At 35.0% G+C, this 24,474-nt stretch overlaps 1 protein-coding gene across 3 annotated transcripts in view; it reads left to right on the top strand.

Moving 5' to 3' along the window:
• The window catches only part of SEMA3E (semaphorin 3E), a 296,986-nt gene that overhangs the window by 67,655 nt on the left and 204,857 nt on the right, over positions 1–24,474 (top strand). The window lies entirely within an intron of this gene.

Consider the following 24,474-nt stretch of genomic DNA (forward strand, 5'->3'; position numbering starts at 1 on the left):
TCACATGAAAGACAGAATTTCACATATCAACATCTAACCAGTTCAGAATTGTGTCATATGTCAATATCTAACCAGTTACTGACAAGAAAATGGGGTTGTTATAATTGGGTGAGAACAGTAGATATTTAGCTCCTGAGATAGGGATGGAATGGAGTGGCTAGCCAAATAAATACGGGTAAGGACAAGAAGAAAGAAGAAGTGAATGAATGGTAAGCAGATAAAAAGCAGAATCTGCTACAGGAGAATGTCCCCAGCTACTTTTGCTCGTGCACAGGGATTGATTGACAGTTGATTTCTATACTGCTTCTCCTCCTTCAGAGACAAGCCCTTTCTCAACATCCACTCACATCTTGAAAGATGCCAGTCCCCAGTGGAAAGAAATAATAAGTGTTTTAAATGATGAAAATGCTAATTATCATAATTTGATCATTACACATGCATACAGATATCAAAATATCACACTGTACCCCATAAATATGTACAATCAGCTTAAAAAATACTAGTCAAAGTTTTCTAAAAATACATCAGTTTAACTCCACATAGTCTTAGAAAGAATTTAGACCTACATAAACATTACACAAAATGTCTATATCACTTGATTCAACAATTCACTAATAAATGGGCAGAGATTTGTGAGGACACATGTCAATAAGTAATTTTAATGTTATCAGAATTTTTATATCAAATTCAGAAAAATAATGTTACTATAATAATATAACTGATTAATCCAGACAAGGAGATAGCCACAAAAAGTAAAGCACATTTTAAATTTTGTTTATATAAACATATGTCTATATACATGTGTATATTTACATACATATACACAAAAAGTGAATGAAATATTTTATTTTTTGTTACTTATGTTTTCATATTTATATGTGTATTTGTGTTTGTATATGTGTATATATAACATATAAATGAATATTTGAAACATTGTTTCATTGTTATGTAAAAAAGAAAAAGTATCTCAAAAAAATTCAAGGGAGAGATTAGCTGTATTCCTGTAGTTAGGCAATCTAATTCCTCCGGCATCTGCCAATCCAAATAGATACTAAATTATTTTCATTGGTCATTATTTTCTTGCTCTGTGCTGTTGGGAAGTTTTGCTTTCATCAGCCATTTATCCCAGGGATTTTACCTTTCCAATTTGAACACTTGATCAGAGGTACAACTGTCTACAGAATGGAATGGCTCCTGATTCTCAGAACTTCATTCAAACAGAGGAAAAAGGTGGTTTACCATCTTATTGTCTTGAGGAGTCTAAAACAGAGCTGTAATTTGTGTCTTAGGGCCACTCACGTGACAAGTTTCAAATTCCACCGTTTATTGGGAGTATGGTCTTTTAATCTCAATTTTATTTTAAAAATAAAAATAAAATTTTAATTTTCTGTTATTTTATTAGTTCATTAATCACAAATGAAGCCTTTATTAGTTTATTATTTATATGTATATATTACTATTTATTTTTATTTAGATATATTTGTTTAATATAATTTTATTTTTATATTTACATTTTATTGACATTATAGTCTTTCTTCCTTTTGTATATGCGAAAAATGCTTACATTTGAGACTGCAATAGAATGAAATATTCTCTCCATGACTTGGGAGTTAAGGGTTAGTGTAGAATTATGATCCCTCATTAAGCCTGCCTTAAACACTTCAGTATTCTTTAGAAGTGTAATTCTATTTCTTTTAGCAGCACATGAGGAAAAATAATGTTAGTATTTTGCAGTTAATTCAATTACTTTCCACTTGTGAAAATGGTGACAGGATTTCCTATTGCTCTGAAAAGCCCTCCAACCATTATCCTTGATTGGCAGTATAGAAAAAATTCTGCTTGTGAATGAAATGAAAACATTGACTGTACATTCTGACAGATTGTTTTACAGGGAGTTTTTGTCCATTTTCTGATACTCTGACTCCAGTAGCAGTTTAATGATCAATTGATTAGCTAATAGCTTTGATCAAATTCCAGATTGAAATTATCACTTGCAGCGATTTTGAAGTTATGTGATGTCGTTTTATACCATATTTATTTTTGATTTAAGCTACTGATGTTTGCAAAATTGCTTTTCTATGATGCAAAATTCAGTTTATTAAATTGGGAACACTAAAAAATAGTAGTTTAAAAACATACACTTTTTAAAATGCTATACCAGTTAAATAAACATACCATTAAAATGTTTAAAAAGTATGTGTAGCTAAAAACCCAGTAGTATTATTTCCTCATTAGGACTGGTCCTTCAAATGGGAAAATTGATAGAGTTCACTTCCTTGTTCTTGCAACCCAGAAGTTTAAATTACAAGAAAAATAATTAAAGTTCCATGGCTGTAAATATTACCATGGGCAGTGCAGTGATCTGCTGCAATTATGTGTGGACCATTGAAAAAATGGTTTGTAATTTTTACTGGTGGAATGATACACAAGGGGCAGGTATTTGGAAAATATGTGTTGAGTTTTATTTTTAAAGACCTGTGAGGAGTTAAGGATATTAGTTACGATATGGATCCCTAGACAGATGCTGAATCTTGTGAAGTTATGTCTTAATTTCACTTACCATATAGAAAGTAACATATACTGATGTTACTTTTGACAGCCTAGGATAATACGCCCATTTCAAAGTAGACATTTATGAGGTTTAATTTATGAAACTTTAGACTACTGTATATTAATTTACCCTTGTTTTTAAAGTCCTAGTTCATCATCTAGGGAATATAAAGAACTGCAATAATAAAGATCTAATACGATTTTTGACATGAAATTCAACATATTAATAGCTATGATAATCTTAAATAAATTTTTTAGTAACTGTATTTATTGAACAAATATTCACAGCATTTAGTGCCTTATATTTGTTTGGAAAAGAAGTTAAAAATTAAAATAATATAAACCCTATCTACCCTCAAAGCAAATAGGAGAGGGTTATATAAATGACAGTTATGGTTCAATGGCATAAGTACTATGATATAGAGGATTAAGGAAGCATGGAAAATAAATTTATCACGTGGAAAAGTCAAGGAAGACTTCTTGGAGATGTTTCGTGAACTGTGCATGATGAGTTGGAATTAGCTCTATGAAGGAGAGTTGGAAAGTGTCTTCTAGACAAGTGGAAAGTAATCAGTAAGTTACAACCGAGAAAAGATCATAGTCTAAATTCTGAATTTAGGAATAGGTAGTGAAAGTAAAGAGGTGGGGATGCACATGATAGATAGCAAATGACCAGAGCATACAGCATTTGTTGAGAGAATAGAAATGAAGAAAATGATTGAAAGGTAGCCATCTAGAATGATTCTATTGGTCCTAGCATTTTAGGTAAGGTGAAGGTGATGGAAATGAGGTCAGTTTTAACTATATTACTTGGTTTGTAGTAGAAGTGAGTAATTCAAGGAAGGTAAATTTGAGAGAAATTAATAACTTACAGGCAATCCAAACATTTTAAAAATAAGAAATAGAAGCATCAGAATATTCTTTCTATTTGTAAGTATTCCTATCAAGTTTTACAAATAATTTTGGATAAAGAGATTTACGATGTCATCGACTTCACTATCTTATCAAAGTTCAGATTGTTGTCAGTGTACATGGTTTTGTTTTTGTTTTGTTTGCTTTTTTAATGGAATTGACACATAAAATTAAATTGATTGCTGCTTTAGGCACAGAGTAGAGTGTGCTTTGGTTGACTAAACTGAGCAAAAGCAAGAACATTTACCATGTTCCCAAGAATGACTCATTCTCTCAGGAAGTTCATTCATGGCTAGTTTTCCAAAAACAAACATAACAAGCCAGATTTATGGGCTAGTATTAGCTACTTTTCTAGCTAGCCAATTAAAAAAAAATTCAATAGTTTTTGAGGTATAGTTGGTTTTGGGTTACATGGATAAATTATTTCGTAGTGACTTCTGAGATTTCTGGGATTTTAACCTTGCTGTAGTAAATGTGAATGAAGAAAGAAAAAGAATAATTGTCAAAGTAAAAACTTGTTTCTAGAGTTTTCTTTCAAATCTACATTATTATCAATTAACTGGGACCTGGTACAAGTCATTTTGCATTGACCTAGCATTGCTAATAACAACATTTTCTTTTCCCTACTTTTTACCATGTACCAATGGTTGTCTTGCTACAAGTGAAATGCAGAAATATCTGCCAATGTCAGTGGGCCAGTTTTAATCATAAGTTGACTTAGTTTATTTCAGAATATACTGAACAGCTATACAACCCTAAATTCTACTTATTTGATAGACAATGATTCCTTTAAAACAAATTTCTCTAAGACTTTTTAAAACTTAAGTACTTTTGAATTTGAAATAGATTGAAATTTTTAAAAAAGAATACCTAAAGTTGTTCTGCTAATCAATTCAAAATGAGATTGTCATACTAAAGCATCTTAATTGTACAAATAGATTGCATTTACATCGTTTATTACATAATACCTAGTTTATGCATAATAAATAACCAATCATTTTTAGTTTTAAAAAGTTTTCCGCCCTGATAGATTTAAATACAATTAATTAAATAATGTATCATTTTTGAAGCCTAACATAACTACTCAATTCAACATGTATCTGCAAATAGTTAAACTTTATAATAGAATAACATGTTCTCTCTTTTGAAATCTATACATCTTAATAAAGCAAGGCTACACTTTGCTCTCTTATATTAAATACTATTATATCAATAGTTATTAATTCAATTTCTATATTTTTCTGATTAATTCAAATCATGGTACTAACTGATTCCAGAACTTCTGTAATTTTTATTATTCAAAGACTTACAAAGCTCTAAGTCTAAAGGGCCAGTATTTGAATAAACTGTCTTTTGTTATGTCTATATTTAATTGAATTTAGGCATAATCATTTCTGTTTTGAAGTCATCTGCTTTTTATTGTAGTAAGTCCTGGATTTCTTGGTTTTCTCTTCTTAGTTACAACTGATTCTACTAAGAGAGGGAGTTTGTTTGGGAGTAGTGGTGTAGTATAAGAAAATAAATATTTTCTACCTTCTTTTTTTTAATAACCAGTTTTTTCTACCATTTGTTTTATGAATTTTTAAGAACGAATAAAACAATTTTCTGTGTTGGTCAGTGCCTTTTAATAAACCAAATTACGGATTCTATCTTTTTCTTTGAGATGGAGTCTCACTCCGTTGCTTAGGCTGGCATGTAGAGGCATAATCTTAACTCACGGCAACCTCCGCCTCCCGAGTTCAAGTTATTCTCCTATCTCAGCCTCCTGGTTAGCTGGGATTACAGGCATCTGCCACCATACCTGGCTAATTTTTGTCTTTTTATTAGAGGTGGGTTTCGCCATGTTGGCCAGGCTGGTCTTGAACTTCTGATATCAAGTGATCCACCCACCATGGCCTCCCAACGTGCTGGGAGGATTCTATCTTTTATTAACTACAATAGTATAAAAATTCATTGGCATAGCAATGTTAACACAATAGAGCCATTAAGCCAAATTAAATATCAGAAATCTAAGAAAACTCCCTGGTGGTAAATGAAACATTTTTTTTTTATCATTTAATACTGTATTTTTTAATGAGAAAACTCTCACAGTCATAACTGGATGTAAATATATTCTCTCACCAAATCCTAGTAGAAATTCTAAGGTAATATTTTTTCTTACATGTGCTAACAATATGAGTTAATGTTTAGATACTTTTTAAATTCTGGAAGCTATTTAGATTACTCACGGTTTCTCAAAATGAATGTATTTTAGATGACTTTATTTAAAGGTAAAAAAGAGTCATATCAAAGTCGAGATAAAATTGTAAATGAAGACTTTTTGCTATTGTTAAATATAAGTGTTATGAGATTATTTATAACTATGAAAAATAATGTATTAAATTACTTTCAATCTTCTGAATTGAGAAATATTCCTATGACTTTGTAATAATAATAATAAATCACTTTATATTCTCTCTCCTAAAGCCAATTCTCCTCTATTAATGCTTTAAAACCTCTAACATCTATCTCACATTTCATCTGTGTTTGAAATGAGAATTTGCCAACACTTTATTGTCAATATCAATTGCATCCAGTTTGGTATATTAGAGGATTATTAGAATATAATTTATTTAAGCAAAACATTACAAAATATACATACAAAATATAATATTACAGTGATTTCTCCTACTTGTAAAATAAATAAATGCAGTATTGATGAAATGGCTACTCACAAGACTTTTGTGAATTTTTTTTTTTTTTTTTTTTTTTTTTTTTTTTTTTTTTTGAGACAGAGTCTCGCTCTGTCGCCCAGGCTGAGGTGCAGTGGCCGGATCTCAGCTCATTGCAAGCTCCGCCTCCCGGATTCACGCCATTCTCCTGCCTCAGCCTCCCGAGTAGCTGGGACTACAGGCGCCCGCCACCTCGCCCGGCTAGTTTTTTGTATTTTTTTAGTAGAGACGGGGTTTCAGACTTTTGTGAATTTTATGACCACTAGAACATGTCTTGGAGATTACATTATCCCCTCTGGTAGCGTTTTGAGTCTTGGTAAGTTACTTACACCCTATTATTCAAATTCTAACTTCAGTTAAAAGAGTAATGATTATTGAAAGCATAAACTTTCAAAACAAAGGGAAAACATGCAACATATGCTTTTCAAAACTGTCTTCAAATTTTTGGTCTCCTTGGACAAAAGGAGCGGTATAGACCAATTGGTCGATCTGTCTATCTATCTATCTATCTGTTTATCTCCAATCTGTCATACAGGCATATCTATCATTATCTGATGATACAAACGTTTACATAAAAATTTTAATTATGATATTTATATTTAAATCAATGTCTAACTCTGGTGTTTTGAGTAGTGATTAGGTGGACTATATATATATGTGTGTGTGTGTGTGTGTGTGTGTGTGTGTGTGTGAAGTGAATGTAAATCTTCCATTGCATAAGGGAGAAAGTGTTGAATCCAGTTTACAAATATTGAAATGATATAAAGCAAACTTATTACCATGATGGAAATTATTTGGAATTTTAGCTGTTGATAATTATTGCTAAATATAGATGAGTTGGCTGGGCGTGGTAGCTCGCACCTGTAATCTCTGCACTTTGGGAGGCCAAGGCAAGTGGATCACTCAGGAGTTTGAGACCAGCCTGCCCAACATGGTGAAACACCATCTCTACTAAAAATACAAAACATTAGCCTGGTGTGGTGGCATGTGACTGTAATCCCAGCTACTCAGGAGGCTGAGGCACGAGAATCACTTGAATCCTGGAGGTGGGGGTTGCAGTGAGCCAAGATTGCACCACTGCACTCCAACCTGGACAATAGAGTGAGACTTCGTCTCAAAAAATAAAATTAAAAAAAATATAGAGAGATAGATCCATAGACAGATGAATTATGCTCTTTTGACATAGCCATTCTTACACTTTCATCTCGGATATTGAAAAGAACATACATTTGCATGGCAAACTGACTTATAGAAAAAGATCAAGAATTAGAAAATGCTTGGCAAGTTGTAGTCATTCCATGCTTATATATCCTGTGATATATAAGCATGAAGTCATTTTAGAAACAGAAAGTCCAATTTTAGCTTGGCTTATTACTGCCCACTTTAAAGCCTACATTCCCTATCCTTCATTGTAACTAGCATATGAGTTACTCAATATTTACATGTTTGAAATTTTCCAATAAAAGGTTGATAAATACTGTCTTAACTCAGTTGATAGATAAACTTCCAAAGAGTACTGTTAAATTTGAAAACTAATTGAGCAAGGTATTGCATATATGCTAACAAACATTTCAAATTATTTTAACAAGATGCTGGTTATGAGAAACAAACCTTTGGATAGTTGTCATCTGCATAATTCTTACAATTCACTTTTATACTTTCTAATAGATTTGTATGCCTCTATATATATGCCAATACATATTATTTGATAGTCATATGACATCATTCACTTGATTCTGTTTTCTTTGTAAACTAAAGTAGCAATACATTGTTTGAAAACTTAAAACTCTGCAATTCAATAAATACTTCACCACCTGAGTGCTACATTAACAAAATTTTGTTGTGTTTTAAATTGCTCAACTTAACTAGTTGCTTACAGGTTTGATGCAATTATACTCTGAAGGTCACAGTATATGTATCTCTGTCCTTCCAAAAAGGAGTTATAAATTGGTATTTTTCCTTATAAACACAATAAAAATGTTAAGATTTATTTTCTTTTTCAATTAATCAAAAGCTAGAAAAACCAAAGAAGAGAGATGGTACAGATCTTTGGTGTTCAGAAAGAAGTGACCCACAGCTTACAATACGATTTAATGGCCAGTGAGAGCAGATCTGTTATAGCTGTTCCAGATAATTAGAACCCAAGGGCTGACATAAAAATAAACAAATAGTTTCTTTTTTTGTGAGAGCTTTGTATATTCAAACTCAAAATGGGTAGAAAACATAAATATTAGTAACATGTCAAGCACATTAAAATAACTTTAATAAATACCTGTTGAATTTAATGTGGAACCAAATAAAGTATATCCAATAACACTTAAGTAAAATTATTAAATAATATTTACATGATAAAAATTGCCTCGTATTTTGTCTCTAAAATATACCTTGTACTGAGAATCTCATAGTCATAGAATATAATGCCTGATCTTTAATTTGACCCTATCTTGTGTGCAGGTAATACTGTGATCTATTTCTATCTAAAGAGCAATTTCAAGATGTTCCTCCATCCTTCCTGCCACTCTCCTTCAACTGGGGGTAGGTAGTGGGAGTGTACTGTTATTTTTAGATTTTTCAACAAATACAATTTGCAGGGTCAAAACAAACTTATGATGAATTGAACTTATTAAACTAATGCATATTTCAGAATGAAGTGAAATAGTCACCAATTCTGAATCCAACATCTAAACTAAACCAGCAAGTAGAAAAATAAATAAGCTTAACTTGTTTGATTTCTCATCAAAAGAGACAGTCTCTAATTTCCATTTATTGTTCATTGTGTCCATTAACTTGTGTTCTATATAAAACTACCTCAAAACTTAGTGACTGAAAACACCTCAGTTACTTTAGTTCGTGGTTCTGTGGTTGAACAGGCAATACTTCTGGTGGGTGATCTCTGCTGGCCTTTCCCATGTGACTGTGGTCAGCTGGCTGTTGGACAATCTAGAATGGCCTCTCATACATGTCTCGCTGTTGGCAGATGATTGACTGTGGATTATCGGCTGAAGCACCTCAGTTCTCCACATGGCCCCTCATTCTCCAGCAGATTAGCACTGGCTTGTTCACTTAGTGGTCACTAAGGATTATAATCACAGAAAGAAACGGGGACTCCCAGTAGCAGACGTGATTAAAATCTCTTCCTCTAGTGTTTGCTTTTGCCTCATTGAGCAAAGAAAATCACATGGCTAAACCCAAGTTTATGTGGGTAAAGAGTACCCAAAAGTACAGATACCAGGAACTGAATTATTGTGGGTATTTTGCAAACAATCTACCTTAGTGTGTGTGTGTGTCTCTCTCTCTCTCTTTTTTAACGTTTACTACTCCTCCTCTCTTTTTCTCAGAGTATGACCTCACTAATTGTGTATATTTATGTCTTTGGAATCTCTTCTTCATAACAAAGATTTCTCTCCCCTGGCTCTATGCCGTATCATTTTCTTTTGCTCATTCTCATTTATCCTACAAGAAAAAAATTTAAATTCAATATTTTCCAAACTCTAGTAATGGCATTTGACTATCTGTTGCTTTGTTCTTCAATTTTAAATAGTGCTGGAAACAAACTTGAGATGTCCTTCAGACAGAATTAGCCTGAGTGATTAAAACTCTGCATTAAGATGTTTTAATGCAAATCCTTCAGGATTTGGTTAGCATTCATATTTAGTGAAGAATTGGGAGAAAAAGTTGAGGCTAATATTTGAAGATCAAATTGCAGTGTTAATATTTGCATATAAAAACATTAAGCACTTACACAGATTAAAGAGAGCATATAGTTTTGAAATTTACATTTTAGTTCATTTTTAATGCCTTTCTCAAAATGCTAATATTTTTATAAATGATTTTCAGTAGCTAGTAATAAATTAGAGCTTTAAAAAATTATTTCATTCTATAAAATGCTAAAGAAAATATTATAAAGAATTAATTATTTTTCTGATAAAAATAAAAATCCAAGAAGAGTATAGTATCTGATATATAATAGGCAGTTATCTTTATTATCACTCAAAAAAACTACAAAGAATACCATGAATCATCTACATATAGACATTTCTCTATTTATGATTAGTAGTTACCCTAAAAAGGTAAGGCAAGGAAACTTACACAATAGATATTAAGTAATTTGAAATTCCCTAGTTTTGAAGATTTAATTGCAAATAATGAAGAAAATTACAGATGTTTATTATTTATGCTTCAATAAAAATGTCTTTATCCTCCTGTTATTTTTATAACTGACCAGATAATTTCAGAATAGTGATAGAAACAAACAAGATTTTTTTTCCCTCCATTTCCAGAATTGCAAACTTTACTGGACAATATCAATGTTTTCTATGAAAATTTTTAAGACAAATTATACATTTGTATATATATACAAACACTTTGTCAAAGGGTATAAATTTCAATTTTTTAAAATATGATAGTATATAAAAATATTAATTTGGATATTAGGATAGTTGAAAAAATACTGAAGACAATAAAAACGACAATGACACTGTTTATGTATTTTATCAATTTTTAATTGAATTATTTGTTTTTTGCTTGTTGACATAAGTTCCTTATAGATTCTGGATATTAGACCTTTGTTGGATGCATAGCTTGTGAATATTTTCTGTCTGTAGGCTTTCTGTAGGCTGTAGGCTATATGTTTACTCTATTGATAATTTCTTTTGCTTAGCAGAAATTCTTTAGTTTGATTCAGTCTCAGTTGTCAATTTTTGTTTTTCTTGAAATTACTTTTGAGGATCTAGCCATAAATTTACCAAACCTGATATCCAGAAGGGTATTTCCCTGTTTTTTGTTGTTGTTGTTGTTGTTGTTTTTCTAGTAGTTTAATACTTTGAGGTTTTACATTTAGATCTTTAATGTATCTTGAGTTAATTTTTGTATATGATAGAAAATAGGTGTCCAGTTTTATTCTGTGTGTGCAAGCCAGTTATTCTGGCACTATTTGTTGACTAGGAAGTCCTTTCCCCATTGCTTATTTTTGTCAACTTTGTCAAAGACCAGATGGCTATAGCTGTTCAGCTTTTTTTTCTGAGTTTTTTATTCTGTTCCATTAGTCTACGTATCTGTTATTTTTGTTTGTTTGTTTTATTTTGTTTGTTTGTTTTGAGATGGAGTCTCGCTCCATCACCAGGCTGGAGTGCAGTGGCGTGATCTCAGCTCACCGCAATCTCCACCTCCTGGGTTCAAGCGATTCTCCTGTCTCAGCCTCCCCAGTAGCTGGGACTACAAGCGCCTGCCACCAGGCCTGGCTAATTTTTGTATTTTTAGTAGAGACGGGGTTTCACCATGTTGGCTAGGATGGTCTCCATCTCTTGACCTCGTGATTCACCAGCCTCGGACTCCCAAAGTGCTGGGATTACAGTGTATCCGTTTTTGTACCGGGACCATGATGTTTTGGTTACTGTAGCCTTATAGTATAGTTTGAAGTCCGGTAATGTGATGCCTGCAGCTTTCTTCTTTTGCTTTGGATTGCTTTGGCTACTCATACACTTTTTTTGGTTCCATATGAATTTTAGAATTTTTTTTTCTACTTCTGCAAAAAAAAAAAATTGATGTTGATATTTTGATCAGGATAGCATTGATTCTGTAAATTGCTTTGGGCAGTTTGGCCATTAAAACAATATTGATTCTTCCTATCTGTGAACATTTTTCCATTTACTTATGTTGTCTCTAACTTCTTTGAGAGGTGTTTTATAATTCTCATAATAAAGATCTTTCACCTCCTTAGTTAGATGTATTCCTAAGTATTTCATTGTTTTGTGGATACTGTAAGTGGGATTGTGGTCTTGGCTGGCTCTCAACTAGAATGTTCTTGGTGTATAAAATGCTACTGATGTTTGTACATTGATTTGGTATCCTGAAACTTTACTGAAATCATTTATCAGTTCTAGGAGCCTTCTGGTGGGGTCTTCAGGGTTTTCTATGTAAAGATTCATATTGTCAGCAAAGAGAGATAATCTGAATTCTTCTTTTTGTTTTTGGATGCCTTTTATTTCTTTCTCTTGCCTGATTCCTCTGGCTAGCACTTCCAGTACCATGTTGAATAGGAGTGGTGAGAGTGGGCATCCTTCTCTTGTTCCAGTTTTCAAGGGGAATAGTTCCAGCCTTTGTTCATTCAGTGTCATGTTGGCTGTGGGTGTGTCATAGATCGCTCTTATTATTTTTGAGGTATGTTTTCTCGATGCCTAGTTTGTTGAGGGTTTTTATCATGCAAGGATGTTGGATTTTATCAAAGACTTTTTATCACACCTGTGGAGATGATCATATGGTTTTGTTATCAATTCTGTTTGTGTGTTGAATAACATTTATTGATTTGTGTACATTTAACCAAACTTGTATCCCAGGAATAATGCCTACTTGATCATTATGAAATAATTTTTTAATGTACTGCTGGATTTGGTTTGCTAGTATTTTGTTGAAGTTTTTCTATCTATATGTTCATCAGGGATATGGGCTTGAAGTTTTGTTTTTTTCATTGTCTCTCTAGAAGATTTTGGCATCAGAATGATGCTGGCTTTGTGGAATGAGTTAGAGAGGAGCTCTCGCTCAACTTTTTGGAATAGTTTCAGTAGAATTTGTATGAGTTGTTTGTATATCTGTTAGAATTTGGCTGCAAATCCATCTGACCAGGATTTTTTTTTTTTCTTTCTTTTTTTTTTTTTTTTTTTGGTAGGATTTTATTACGGATTCAATTTCAGCTTGTCATTGGTCTTTTCAAGTTTCCACTTTCTTCTTAGTCCATCCCTGATTCACACAACCAGGAGGTTGTCTGTTTCCAGGAATTTATTCATTTCCTCTAGATTTTCTAATTTGTGTGCATAGAGGTATTTATAATAGTCTCTCAGGATCTTTTTTAAATTTTATTTCTGTGGGCTCAGTTGTAATGACATTTTTATCATTTCTGATTGCACTTATTTGGATCTTCTTTTTTTTTTTTTTTGTCTTTGATAATCTAGCCACCAGTCTATCAATATTGCTAATTCTTTCACAGAATCAATTGTTGGTTTCATTGGTCTTTTATATGGACTTTTACATCTCAATTTTTTTCAGTTCTCCTCTGATTTTAGTTTTATTTTTTTCTGCTAACTTTGGCGTTGGTTTCTAATTTTTTTCCTAGTTCCTCTAGGTGTGATGTTAGATCATTAGTCTGAGACCTTTCTAACTTCTTGATAAAGGTATTTTGCACTATGAACTTTCTTCTTAATGCTGCTTTAGCTGCATCCCGAAGATATTGGTAAGCTGTGTCTTTATTTTTATTAATTTCAAAGAATTTTTTGATTTCTGCCTTAGTTTTGTTTTTGACCCAAGGGTGATTCAGGAGCAAATTTTTAAGTTTCCATGTTTTCGTGTAGTTGTGAAAAATCTTTTTGTATTCATTTCTATTTTTATTGCACTGTTGTCTAAGAGTGTGCTTGCTATGGTTTTGATTTTTTGAGTTGATTAAAACTTGCTTCTTGAACAAGAATGTGGTTGATCTTAGAATATGCTCCATATATGGGTAAGAATAATTTATACTCTGTGGTTTTTAGGTGGAGTATTCTGTAGATGTCTTTTAGGTGCAATGTGTCAAGGATTGAGTTTAAGTCCAGAATGTCTTTGTTAGTTTCTGTCACTATGATCTGTCTAACACTGTCACTGGGGTGTTGAAGTCTCCCACTATTATTGTGTAGCTGTCACAGTCAAAGAGAACTTGTTTTATGAATCTCAATGCTCCGATCGTGGGTGGATATATGTTTAGGAGAGTTATGTATTCTTGTTTCTTGAATCCTTTATTGTTATGCAATACCTTTTTTGTTATTTGTTATTGTTGTTGGCTGACATCTACTTTATCTGTTATAAGAATACTGACTCCTGCTCTTTTGTTTTCTGTTTATCTGGTATATCTTTCTCTGTCCCTTTACTTTGAGCTTGTGAGTATTGTTACATGTGAGATGGGTCTCTTGAAGATAGTAGTTGGGTCTTGTTTTTTAATCCAGTTTGCCACTCTATACCTTTTAAGTGGAGTTTTCAGACCATTTATGTTTAAGGTTAGTATTGATACGTGAGATTTTGATCCTGTCATTTTGCTATTAGCTGGTTGTTTTGTGGACTTAATTATGTAATTGATTTATATTGTCTATGGGCTGGGTATGTGCTTGAGTGTGTTATCAATGAGCTTGGGATATCTTTCCATTTGTGTCCTCTACAATTTCTTTCATCAGTGTTTTGTAATTTTCCTTGTAGAGATCTTTTACCCCTTAGGTTAAATTTATTTATGAGGGTTTTTTTTTTCTTTCTTTCTTTCTTTTTTTGTAGCTATTGCAAATTGGATTGCCTTCTTGATTTCTCCCACAGCTAGCTCATTATTGGTATACAGAAATGCTACTACTTTAATAATAGTATGTTGATTTCATATCTTGCAACTTTACTGAATTCATTTTTCAGATCTAGGAGGTTTTTTTGGTGAAATCTTTAGGTTATTCTAGATATAAGATCATATCAACAGCAAAGAAGGATAACTTGACTTCCTTTTTTCCAATCTAGATCCCTTTTGTTGTTGTTGTTCTCTTGTCTATTGCTCTGACTAGGACTTTTAGTACTATGTTGACTAAGAAGACTAAAAGAGGGCATCCTTGCCTTGTTCCAGTTCTTAGAGATAAAGGTTTTCAGCTTTTTTTCTCATTCTGTAAGATATTAGCTGTGGATTTGTCATAATGTGACTTTATTATGTTGAGGCATGTTTCTTCTATGCTTAGTTTTTGAGAGTATTTATCACGAAGAAATGTTGAATCTTATTACCTGCTTTTGCTGTGTCTACTGAGATGAGCATGGCTTTTGTTCTTCATTCTACTGATGTTATGTATTATGATTATTGATTTGCATATGTTAATCCATCCTTGCATCCTTGGGATAAATCATGTTTTATCATGGTGTACTATATTTTTTATTTGCTGCTGGATTCATTTTTCTAGTGTTTTGTTGAGAGTTTTTGTATCTACGTTCATCAGGAATATTGGCCTACAGATTTTTGTTATTGTTGTTGACTGACTCCTTGCTGGTTTTGTTATCAGGGAGATATTGGCCTCTTAGAATGGGTTAAGGAGAATATCTTCCTCCCTCTTCAGTGTTTCGGAATAGTTTAGGAAAACATGGGTTAGTTCTTTACACGTTTGATATAATTTGGCAGTGGAGCCATTAAGTCCTCAACTTTTATTTGTTGGCAGATTTTTTATTACTTATTCAATCTTACTGCTCATTATTGATCTTTTCAGATTTTCTGTTTCATCCTGATTCAATCTTGGTAGATTGTGTGTATCCAGGAATTTATCTATTTCTTCTAGGTTTCAAGTTTGTTAGTATATAGTTGTTCATAATAATCCCTTATGATCTTCGGTATTTCTGTTGTGTCAGTTGCAGTGTAACTTTATTGTTTTCTACTTTATTTATTGGAATTTTCTTTCTTTCTTGATTAGACTAGCAGTTTATCAATTCTGTTTGTGCTTTCAAAAAACAACTTTTTTATTTCATTGATTCTTTGTGTATTTTACTCTCTATTTTGTTTAGTTCTGCTCTGATCTTTATTATTTCTTTCCTTCTACTAATTTGAGGTTTGGTTTAACATTGCTTTTTTAGTTCTTTGAGGTGCATTGTTAGATTGTTTATTAAAAATTGTATTTTTTTGATGTAGGCATTTATTGTTATAAACTGCTCTCTTAGCACGGGTTTTGTTTATCCCATAGGTTTTTGTATATTATGCTTCAGGATCCATTTGTTTCAATATTAAAAAAAAAAATTTAAGCTTTTTTTCCTTGACTCAATGGTCATTCAGGAGCATGTTGTTTAATTTCCATGTATGTGTACAACTTGCAAAGTTCTTCTTGTTACTGACTTCTGGCATTATCCCATTTTGATCTCAGAAGATACTTGATATGGTTCCAATTTTAAGAAAATTTGTTGAGACTTGCTCTGTGTTCTAACATATGGCCTATCGTGTGGAATGTTTCATGTGCTGATAGGAAGAATGTATATTTTGTAGCTGTTGGATGAAGTATCTGTGAATGTCTGTTTGGTTCATTTGGTTAAAAGTACAGTTTTAATCCAAAGGTAATTGTTAATTTTCTGTCTAAATAGTCTGTCTAAGATTGAGAGTGAGGTGTTGAAGTCCCCAAAGTTTGTTGTATCAGAGTCTATCTCTCCCTTCAACTAATATTTGTTTTATACATCTAGGTGTTCTACTGTTGGGCACATATACATTCACGATTGTTATGTCCTCTAGTTGAATTGATTCTTTTGTCACTATATAATAGCTTTCTTCATCTATTTTTTTTTTTTTTTTTTTTTTTTTTTTTTTTTTTTAATTTATTTATTATTATTATACTTTAAGTTGTAGGGTACATGTGCATAACGTGCAGGTTTGTTACATATGTATACTTGTGCCATGTTGCTGTGCTGCACCCATCAACTCGTCATTTACATCAGGTATAACTCCCAGTGCAATCCCTCCCCCCTCCCCCCTCCCCATGATAGGCCCCGGTGTGTGATGTTCCCCTTCCTGAGTCCGAGTGATCTCATTGTTCAGTTCCCACCTATGAGTGAGAACATGCGGTGTTTGGTTTTCTGTTCTTGTGATAGTTTGCTAAGAATGATGGATTCCAGCTGCATCCAAGTCCCTACAAAGGACTCAAACTCATCCTTTTTTATGGCTGCATAGTATTCCATGGTGTATATGTGCCACATTTTCTTAATCCAATCTGTCACTGATGGACATTTGGGTTGATTCCAAGTCTTTGCTATTGTGAATAGTGCTGCAATAAACATACGTGTGCATGTGTCTTCATAGCAGCATAATTTATAATCCTTTGGGTATATACCCAGTAATGGGATGGCTGGGTCATATGGTACATCTAGTTCTAGATCCTTGAGGAATCGCCATACTGTTTTCCATAATGGTTGAACTAGTTTACAATCCCACCAACAGTGTAAAAGTGTTCCTATTTCTCCACATCCTCTCCAGCACCTGTTGTTTCCTGACTTTTTAATGATTGCCATTCTAACTGGTGTGAGATGGTATCTCATGGTGGTTTTGATTTGCATTTCTCTGATGGCCAGTGATGATGAGCATTTTTTCATGTGTCTGTTGGCTGTATGAATGTCTTCTTTTGAGAAATGTCTGTTCATGTCCTTTGCCCACTTTTTGATGGGGTTGTTTGTTTTTTTCTTGTAAATTTGTTTGAGTTCTTTGTAGGTTCTGGATATTAGCCCTTTGTCAGATGAGTAGATTGCAAAAATTTTCTCCCATTCTGTAGGTTGCCTGTTCACTCTGATGGTAGTGTCTTTTGCTGTGCAGAAGCTCTTTAGTTTAATGAGATCCCATTTGTCAATTTTGGCTTTTGCTGCCATTGCTTTTGGTGTTTTAGACATGAAATCTTTGCCCATGCCTATGTCCTGAATGGTACTACCTAGGTTTTCCTCTAGGATTTTTATGGTATTAGGTCTAACATTTAAGTCTCTAATCCATCTTGAATTAATTTTCGTATAAGGAGTAAGGAAAGGATCCAGTTTCAGCTTTCTACTTATGGCTAGCCAATTTTCCCAGCACCATTTATTAAATAGGGAATCCTTTCCCCATTTCTTGTTTCTCTCAGGTTTGTCAAAGATCAAATGGCTGTAGATGTGTGGTATTATTTCTGAGGACTCTGTTCTGTTCCATTGGTCTATATCTCTGTTTTGGTACCAGTACCATGCTGTTTTGGTTACTGTAGCCTTGTAGTATAGTTTGAAGTCAGGTAGCGTGATGCCTCCAGCTTTGTTCTTTTGACTTAGGATTGTCTTGGAGATGCGGGCTCTTTTTTGGTTCCATATGAACTTTAAAGCAGTTTTTTCCAATTCTGTGAAGAAACTCATTGGTAGCTTGATGGGGATGGCATTGAATCTATAAATTACCTTGGGCAGTATGGCCATTTTCACAATATTGATTCTTCCTATCCATGAGCATGGTATGTTCTTCCATTTGTTTGTGTCCTCTTTGATTTCACTGAGCAGTGGTTTGTAGTTCTCCTTGAAGAGGTCCTTTACATCCCTTGTAAGTTGGATTCCTAGGTATTTGATTCTCTTTGAAGCAATTGTGAATGGAAGTTCATTCCTGATTTGGCTCTCTGTTTGTCTGTTACTGGTGTATAAGAATGCTTGTGATTTTTGCACATTAATTTTGTATCCTGAGACTTTGCTGAAGTTGCTTATCAGCTTAAGGAGATTTTGGGCTGAGACAATGGGGTTTTCTAAATATACAATCATGTCATCTGCAAACAGGGACAATTTGACTTCTTCTTTTCCTAACTGAATACCCTTGATTTCTTTCTCTTGCCTGATTGCCCTAGCCAGAACTTCCAACACTATGTTGAATAGGAGTGGTGAGAGAGGGCATCCCTGTCTTGTGCCAGTTTTCAAAGGGAATTTTTCCAGTTTTTGCCCATTCAGTATGATATTGGCTGTGGGTTTGTCATAAATAGCTCTTATTATTTTGAGATACGTTCCATCAATACCGAATTTATTGAGCGTTTTTAGCATGAAGGGCTGTTGAATTTTGTCAAAAGCCTTTTCTGCATCAATTGAGATAATCATGTGGTTCTTGTCTTTGGTTCTGCTTATATGCTGGATTATGTTTATTGATTTGCGAATGTTGAACCAGCCTTGCATCCCAGGGATGAAGCCCACTTGATCATGGTGGATAAGCTTTTTGATGTGTTGCTGAATCCGGTTTGCCAGTATTTTATTGAGGATTTTTGCATCGATGTTCATCAGGGATATTGGTCTAAAATTCTCTTTTTTTGTTGTGTCTCTGCCAGGCTTTGGTATCAGGATGATGTTGGCCTCATAAAATGAGTTAGGGAGGATTCCCTCTTTTTCTATTGATTGGAATAGTTTCAGAAGGAATGGTACCAACTCCTCTTTGTACCTCTGGTAGAATTCAGCTGTGAATCCATCTGGTCCTGGACTTTTTTTGGTTGGTAGGCTATTAATTGTTGCCTCAATTTCAGAGCCTGCTATTGGTCTATTCAGGGATTCAACTTCTTCCTGGTTTAGTCTTGGAAGAGTGTAAGTGTCCAGGAAATTATCCATTTCTTCTAGATTTTCCAGTTTATTTGCGTAGAGGTGTTTATAGTATTCTCTGATGGTAGTTTGTATTTCTGTGGGGTCGGTGGTGATATCCCCTTGATCATTTTTAATTGCGTCGATTTGATTCTTCTCTCTTTTCTTCTTTATTAGTCTGGCTAGTGGTCTGTCAATTTTGTTGATCTTTTCAAAAAACCAACTCCTGGATTCATTGATTTTTTGGAGGGTTTTTTGTGTTTCTATCTCCTTCAGTTCTGCTCTGATCTTAGTTATTTCTTGCCTTCTGCTAGCTTTCGAATGTGTTTGCTCTTGCTTCTCTAGTTCTTTTAATTGCGATGTTAGAGTGTCAATTTTACATCTTTCCTGCTTTCTCTTGTGGGCATTTAGTGCTATAAATTTCCCTCTACACACTGCTTTAAATGTGTCCCAGAGATTCTGGTATGTTGTATCTTTGTTCTCATTGGTTTCAAAGAACATCTTTATTTCTGCCTTCATTTCGTTATGTACCCAGTAGTCATTCAGGAGCAGGTTGTTCAGTTTCCATGTAGTTGAGCGGTTTTGATTGAGTTTCTTAGTCCTGAGTTCTAGTTTGATTGCACTGTGGTCTGAGAGACAGTTTGTTATAATTTCTGTTCTTGTACATTTGCTGAGGAGTGCTTTACTTCCAATTACGTGGTCAATTTTGGAGTAAGTATGATGTGGTGCTGAGAAGAATGTATATTCTGTTGATTTGGGGTGGAGAGTTCTATAGATGTCTATTAGGTCTGCTTGCTGCAGAGATGAGTTCAATTCCTGGATATCCTTGTTAACTTTCTGTCTCGTTGATCTGTCTAATGTTGACAGTGGAGTGTTGAAGTCTCCCATTATTATTGTATGGGAGTCTAAGTCTCTTTGTAAGTCTCTAAGGACTTGCTTGATGAATCTGGGTGCTCCTGTATTGGGTGCATATATATTTAGGATAGTTAGCTCTTCCTGTTGAATTGATCCCTTGACCATTATGTAATGGCCTTCTTTGTCTCTTTTGATCTTTGATGGTTTAAAGTCTGTTTTATCAGAGACTAGTATTGCAACCCCTGCTTTTTTTTGTTCTCCATTTGCTTGGTAAATCTTCCTCCATCCCTTTATTTTGAGCCTATGTATGTCTCTGCGTGTGAGATGGGTCTCCTGAATACAGCAGACTGATGGGTCTTGACTCTTTATCCAGTTTGCCAGTCTGTGTCTTTTAATTGGAGCATTTAGTCCATTTACATTTAAGGTTAATATTGTTATGTGTGAACTTGATCCTGCCATTATGATATTAACTGGTTATTTTGCTCATTAGTTGATGCAGTTTCTTCCTAGCCTCAATGGTCTTTACATTTTGGCATGTTTTTGCAATGGCTGGTACCGGTTGTTCCTTTCCATGTTTAGTGCTTCCTTCAGGATCTCTTGTAAGGCAGGCCTAGTGGTGACAAAATCTCTAAGCATTTGCTTATCTGTAAAGGATTTTATTTCTCCTTCACTTATGAAACTTAGTTTGGCTGGATATGAAATTCTGGGTTTAAAATTCTTTTCTTTAAGAATGTTGAATATTGGCCCCCACTCTCTTCTGGCTTGTAGAGTTTCTGCTGAGAGATCTGCTGTGAGTCTGATGGGCTTCCCTTTGTGGGTAACCCGACCTTTCTCTCTGGCTGCCTTTAAGATTTTTTCCTTCATTTCAACTTTGGTGAATCTGGCAATTATGTGTCTTGGAGTTGCTCTTCTCGAGGAGTATCTTTGTGGCGTTCTCTGTATTTCCTGGATTTGAATGTTGGCCTGCCCTACTAGGTTGGGGAAGTTCTCCTGGATGATATCCTGAAGAGTGTTTTCCAACTTGGTTCCATTTTCCCCCTCACTTTCAGGCACCCCAATCAGACGTAGATTTGGTCTTTTTACATAATCCCATACTTCTTGCAGGCTTTGTTCGTTTCTTTTTCTTCTTTTTTCTTTTGGTTTCTCTTCTCGCTTCATTTCATTCATTTGATCCTCAATCGCTGATACTCTTTCTTCCAGTTGATCGAGTCGGTTACTGAAGCTTGTGCATTTGTCACGTATTTCTCGTGTCATGGTTTTCATCTCTTTCATTTCGTTTAGGACCTTCTCTGCATTAATTACTCTAGCCATCAATTCTTCCACTTTTTTTTCAAGATTTTTAGTTTCTTTGCGCTGGGTACGTAATTCCTCCTTTAGCTCTGAGAAATTTGATGGACTGAAGCCTTCTTCTCTCATGTCATCAAAGTCATTCTCCGTCCAGCTTTGATCCGTTGCTGGCGATGAGCTGCGCTCCTTTGCCGGGGGAGATGCGCTCTTATTTTTTGAATTTCCAGCTTTTCTGCCCTGCTTTTTCCCCATCTTTGTGGTTTTATCTGCCTCTGGTCTTTGATGATGTTGATGTACTGATGGGGTTTTGGTGTAGGTGTCCTTCCTGTTTGATAGTTTTCCTTCTAACAGTCAGGACCCTCAGCTGTAGGTCTGTTGGAGATTGCTTGAGGTCCACTCCAGACCCTGTTTGCCTGGGTATCAGCAGCAGAGGCTGCAGAAGATAGAATATTTCTGAACAGCGAGTGTACCTGTCTGATTCTTGCTTTGGAAGCTTCCTCTCAGGGGTGTACTCCTCCCTGTGAGGTGTGGGGTGTCAGACTGCCCCTAGTGGGGGATGTCTCCCAGTTAGGCTACTCAGGGGTCAGGGACCCGCTTGAGGAGGGAGTCTGTCCCTTCTCAGATCTCAACCTCCGTGTTGGGAGATCCACTGCTCTCTTCAAAGCTGTCAGACAGAGTCGTTTGCGTCTGTGCAGAGGTGTCTGTGTGTCTTAGTTTACTGTGCCCTGTCCCCAGAGGTGGAGTCTACAGAGACAGGCAGGTTTCCTTGAGCTGCTGTGAGCTCCACCCAGTTCGAGCTTCCCAGCAGCTTTGTTTACCTACTTAAGCCTCAGCAATGGCGGGCGCCCCTCCCCCAGCCTTGCTGCTGCCTTGCCGGTAGATCACAGACTGCTGCGCTAGCAACGAGGGAGGCTCCGTGGGTGTGGGACCCTCCCGGCCAGGTGTGGGATATGATCTCCTGGTGTGCCTGTTTCCTAAAGCGCAGTATTGGGGTGGGAGTTACCCGATTTTCCAGGTGTTGTGTGTCTCAGTTCCCCTGGCTAGGAAAAGGGACTCCCTTCCCCCTTGCGCTTCCCAGGTGAGGCAATGCCTCGCCCTGCTTCAGCTCTTGCTGGTCGGGCTGCAGCAGCTGACCAGCTCCGATCGTCCGGCACTCCCCAGTGAGATGAACCCAGTACCTCAGTTGAAAATGCAGAAATCACCGGTCTTCTGTGTCGCTGGCGCTGGGAGTTGGAGACTGGAGCTGCTCCTATTCGGCCATCTTGCTCCGCCCCCCTTCTTCATCTATTTTTACTGTTTCTGACGTAAAGTTTGCTTTATCTGATGTAAGCAAAGCTACTGTTGTTTGCTTCTTGTTTCTGTTTGTATGTAATATCTGTTTCTATCCTTTTGCTTTTTGTCTATATGTATCTGGAGACATGAAGTAAATTGCTTGAAGGCAGTCGTTCTTCTTTCACTCATACAGTTTATATCCTTTAGGTGGAAAACTTGCATGTTTACATTAAAGCTTATTATTGATATATGAGGGTTTATTCTTGTCATTCTATTAATTGATTTTTGTTTGATTTATATGTCCTTTGTTCCTTCTTTCTCTCTTCTTGTTTATCGTTGTGGTTTGGTGGTTTCATGTGGTAATATCTGAGTCATTTCTATTTCTTATCTGTGTGTTTGCTCTACCAGTGGGTTTTATACTTTCATGTGGTTTCATGTTGGTGGATATCATTCTTTACCTTCCAGATTATGTTCTTAAGGGGGAAAGTAATATTTCAAAACATGTTAAAATTTAGAAAAGGTAAGTATGTTAGGGCAAATAACACTAACAACATAGACTAAGAGATTACCATTTAGGTTTAATGGCATGAGTTTGTTTTGGACCTACAGGCTGAAAGTAAACAAGTATTTCACTACTCTTAAAGGGAAAAAAAGCCAAATACCATATTAGGTCAAATTAAAAATTGTATATGATAATGGGGCCAAGAGTTAAAATATGTGAACCACTCTGAAATAGTAATCTCACATATGAAAATAAATTGAAAAAACATGAGCAAATCCAAGAAAGAGTCAATCATTGATTATAAGGTTGCAATAACAGTATACAAGAAAGGGTTAAATGAGTTTAATATGTCTAGTGCAAAAGAATGGAAGCATTGGGCCGGGCATGGTGGCTCACGTCTGTAATCCCAGCACCTTGGGAGGCCGAGGTGGGCAGATCACAAGGTCAGGAGATTGAGACCATCCTGGCTAACACGGTGAAACCCCATCTCTACTAAAATTACAAAAAAAAAAAAAAAAAAAAAAAAAAGCCAAGCATGGTGGCAGGCGTCTGTAGTCCCAGCTACTCAGGAGGGTGAGGCAGGAGAATGGCGTGAACCTGGGAGGCAGAGCTTGCAGTGAGCCCACATAGCGCCACTGCACTCCAGCCTGGGCAACAGAGAGAGACTCTGTCTCAAAAAAAAAACAAAACAAAGAGTGGAAACATTGGTAAGTAAGGAAGTGTATAAATTATATATAATTTTTATATGTGTTGTAAAATTGAATGATGGTAAGATTTACAATTCTATTAAAAGGACTTTTTAAAACAAATAAATTAAGAAGCTATCTTGTGGTGGCAAAAGTAAGAACTCCTTTGCCAATAAGATAAAATGCAAGAATTCCAAAGAAGGTCATAAAATTTTCACCCTTAAAAAGTGGAAAAAACATGTACAGCTGTTTTTTCTGGACAATGTAGTTATTCTGTAGCCTTTGGTCAAGGAAGCTGTAGCAGAAACACTCTCAAGTCCCTTCTAAGAAACAATTTTTAAGTTTGTATATTAAATATATATTCTGAATACCCCACCTACAAATTGATAAAAGATCACAAAGCACATTAAATCTTCATACATTTGCTATTAATTCAAGGATATATTCTGAGTGCATAATACTTTTTGTTTTCTTTTTACTTTAAGTTCCAGGATACATGTGCAGAATGTACAGGTTTGTTCCATAGGTATACGTGTGCCATGGTGGTTTCTTGCACCTATTGACCCGTCCTCTATGTTCCCTCCCCTTGCTCTCTATCCCCCAGTAGTCCCTGATGTGTGTTGTTCCCCTTCCTTTGTCC

The sequence above is a fragment of the Macaca fascicularis genome, chromosome 3, assembly GCF_037993035.2.
Source record: "Macaca fascicularis isolate 582-1 chromosome 3, T2T-MFA8v1.1".
In the NCBI taxonomy this organism is placed as follows: Eukaryota; Metazoa; Chordata; class Mammalia; order Primates; family Cercopithecidae; genus Macaca; species Macaca fascicularis.